The following is a 4078-nucleotide window of genomic DNA, read 5'->3' on the forward strand; positions in this document are numbered from 1 at the left end:
GGGCGTTAAACTGAGTAAATACGCTAAACAACTCAATCTGACGGTCACAAAAGCTGCCATTAACCAAAGATCCTGGCCTAGGACGCCACAATTAAAGGTAATTGGTTTGGACTATTTAATAGATTGGGAATGTTGGCAAAATTTAGTGTACTAACAACATTTATTTTACCAAGCAAGACATAAATTATACTAAACAAGTTATCGATTGAATTCCCTAAACAACTGACAGATGATTAAACACTCCACTAGGTCGCTCTTGATTTTCTAGGACAGTTTAACTAGGTGATCAGTGACTCAAGTACTCTAGCCCTAAAAATGTGGATAGCGCAAGCTCGATTGATCTGACGCTGAGCAGACTTGGATTGATTAAATCTACTGAAGTTTCTCTACGTAGGTACAGCTGAGCGCAAGTGGCGATTGAGATCTGTACGCCCTGACAATGCCGGAGCGGCAGAATGTTGCCCTATGTACTTCGTGCGGTGACGCGACTTGCAGCTGGCGAGATGTGTGCGACCGGCCGCGGTGGCCGAGTGGTTCTAGGCGCTTCAGTCCGGAACCGCGCGACTGCTACGGTCGCAGATTTGAATCCTGCCTTGGGCATGGATGTGTGTGATGTCCTTAGGTTAGTTGGTAGTTCTAAGTTCTAGGGGACTGACAACCTCAGATGTTAAGTCATAGTGCTCAGAGCCGTTTGAACCATTTGAACCATTTGAAGGTGTGAGCGGCGGAGGAGGTGAGATGTGGAGGTAGCACCTGTGAATTGATCGCGGCCACGAAAGAAATGCAAAAATCTCACGGTCTAGCAATCAGGCAGACGGATCCCAATATACTCTCTACCAGAGCGCTGAAATTAACGTAGATTTCAGTGTGTGACACACCCGCTCGCTGGTCGTGCCAAGGACCAATTTGGCTCACTGATACGACAGAGCGCACAAGGATACCAAGCATCAAGACTGGTAAACCGAAGACGAGTAAGTGTGCCCTCGGCAAACTTGTAGTCCGAGACGTTTGAAATCACACTGTCGGTACAGTTGAACCTCACGACAGGCTCCCCAGTCTAAACTACTTGCAAATGAAGTCAGTCTCAGAACAGGTCCGAAGTACAAACCACACACGCCAGAGCTTCGACCAGAAGTGCTTACCCGACCAAAGTCTCGCACCCGAGAGCTTCTCACCTATCGAGAAAAAAATTCCGTTTTCCCACAAGGTGCACGAACGTCATCTCTTTCAGACCGTCTTCAGCCAATCACAAATCTCTGGAGGCACTAAATCTCCCCTCTGACACGACAGCACAAACTCATGTAGAACCAGGGCAAGAGTCAAGAAACTTGCCTCTGAAAAAATGGCAATTCATGGGTTTTTTTTGTTTTCGCTGAGGAGAAAGATGATTTTCTCATGAAGGCAACAAGCAAACAGATACAATCTGAAAGACCTCTATCTAAATCACCTGTGCCTTGGGGCTTGTTTGTCCTAGCTACCAGATGTAATAAAGATTCCATCTGTAAACGTTACTCAGATGCCAGGGTTTTCATATGGAGCAAGGATGGCCGATTGAAGTGGCTCACTGGCCTTCTTGAAATAGCAGTGAACACGAAAACATGTGAATTTTTATTATGTATGGCTCTGCACACAAAGCCCATTTATGGGTTCACCGTGTAGATAAAATCCTTTAGACTGTCGCACCTGCCCTGGGTTCTGCTGGCGCCACAGCAGGTATCATGGCATTGTTCTGCTGGAGCCCTGTCCTCATGAAGGGCTGCTCTGTGTTCCCTGTACAGCTGTGGACCTGTCCAGGAAGATTTACTAAGGAGTGGGCTCACTGCGAATTGCTTTCAACTCCCAACAAGCCATTTCTATGAGCTAAGAATCATAAAAATGCCCTACCAGACTCCATCAACAGCTGCTCAGTCCATCAACTCTCTCGATTCTCGCTCAAGGTGCATCTGATTGTAATAATATCTTTAATAATTTTCTACATACGAAAAACAGGTGAGAGAGTAACTTGTTCTCTCTCTGCAGTTATCAGTTTAAGCTAAAAGCGTTGAACATCTGCGTAACCATGCCGCTATCTCACGCATAAATGGTGATAATTGACATGACAGTTATTTCCTATTAATTATAAATAAAATATGCGCCCAAGTGAACAGTTTGCTTACATAAGGGCCGTTGACCCTCGAGCTGGCCCATCTGTGTATAATGTGCTGTTATTATAAATAACGTTTTATTGTAATGCTCTATTGTTTCTTATATGTGAGCCCACACCCATTCCTTCATTACTGCTCTTGCTAAAACATTGACAATTTGTGTTGTCGTACATCCCAGTGAGCATATGATAGACAATAAGCTAGGTCTCACAATTAAATGTTTCCCTGAGACATTTAAGTCTCTTTATTATCTACGATTATGATCGAAGCAGACGAAATGAGTTAAAATTTTTGCTGCGGCCGGGACTCGAACCTGGTCTTTTTGCCTGCTAGGCAGCCTAAACTTTAATTCAGCACCTTCGATCAGCAAGCTAGGTGAGAAATAAACTTACAATCTGTGCAAAAAGAATTTCACCAGAATTCTGAGCTAGCTGCACACTCCCACACTGAGGCAGTTGTCTAAGTGATACTTAAAAATCAAATGAGCATTGGCTGGGATCTGGTGGGACTTCGTTGTTTAGTGCTCCAAGTGGATCACTATTGCAGGATAACGCATGTAAGTATCAACAAAGTGTTATAATCGTCGTTTGCTGTATAAATGAGATTAACTTTTGTTTGTGGGTAGCGTCTTTCATTAGTTATCAAAATGTCCTCGGTCCCGGGTACGAATCATGTCACTGCGTAAATTTTGATTAATAATCAGCATTCGCGACCGAAGACTTCTGGCATAAGAAGTCACCCCCATTCTGCGAACGGCCTTGTCAAAGAGGACAAAGCAGCAGACAGAGCTTCAGGGCACTCTCTTGCCCCAGGGGAGGGAAACTGCCAATAAAGGTGGAAGAATCAGCAGTGAGTAAACATGACGTCCTCTGAAGGTGGGCTCTTAGTTAGAGGACTTCCTTTAAGCAGGTGTACTTTTCAGTTGACTTCGATCTTAAAACGGTGTAGCTCTAACACTACTACATTAATTTCTCCCTGAGTGATACCACAACCACCCACTACACTGTCACCTACAGGCTTTGCCAGCCTCCCCTTCCCATATCTATAGAGGTGCAGGCCTTACCTTGGGAAACACGAACTACTGATAGACCCAATTGGCGCAACTGAAATGTGAGCCATGCCCTCTTCCATCAGCACCTTCTCCAGCCGCATGTTACCGCGCCTAACAGCCGCATTAAGACGAGGCCGATCACGTCGCTGAAACAGTTGCACGAAATGCACATTAGTGAAACCAGTTCGAGTGGCTATCTTTACCAGATCACCACCTACATCATATTCCCCGTCCCTATCAAGGCTGTTCCCTGCTCCACCCACTATCACTACCTGATCCTCCTTCGTAAAACTGAAGCATATCTCCCCTATGCCGCCATTCACCTGAGCCAACCCTGCACAAGGCATCACAATGCACGTGACCTAGTACTCACTCCCCAACACTTCCTGCAAGTGCTGGTCCACACCTCTACCGTGCAAACTACCTAGCAGCACAACCTTATTCTTTCTGTTGGTCTTTGCAACTGACCTGGGCCTCCTGTCTGCTGAGAACTGCTGCATGTTCCCTACATCTACAGCTACACTAGGCTCGTCTCCACTCAACTCTCACAGTTGGTCAAATCTACTGCATATACGCAAAGTATAACTATCTGAGTACCTCCTCTTCCTAGCTTCCTTCTTGCCAGCTGTCAGTTCCCATTCCCCACCACCCTTCACCCTCCTTAACCTATCTAGTTCCTCTTTTGCGCGTTGTAACTGCACCTGAAGGGCACAGATCTTACGCACATGCTGCTCTACCAACTTATTTCTACTACATGTTCTGCATTCCCAAGCCGGCCAGAGTGGCCGAGCGGTTCTAGGCGCTACAGTCTGGAACCACGCGACCGCTACGGTCGCAGGTTCGAATCCTGCCTCGGGCATGGATGTTTGTGATGTCCTTAGGT

This window comes from Schistocerca serialis, chromosome 1 (genome assembly GCF_023864345.2).
Source record: "Schistocerca serialis cubense isolate TAMUIC-IGC-003099 chromosome 1, iqSchSeri2.2, whole genome shotgun sequence".
In the NCBI taxonomy this organism is placed as follows: Eukaryota; Metazoa; Arthropoda; class Insecta; order Orthoptera; family Acrididae; genus Schistocerca; species Schistocerca serialis.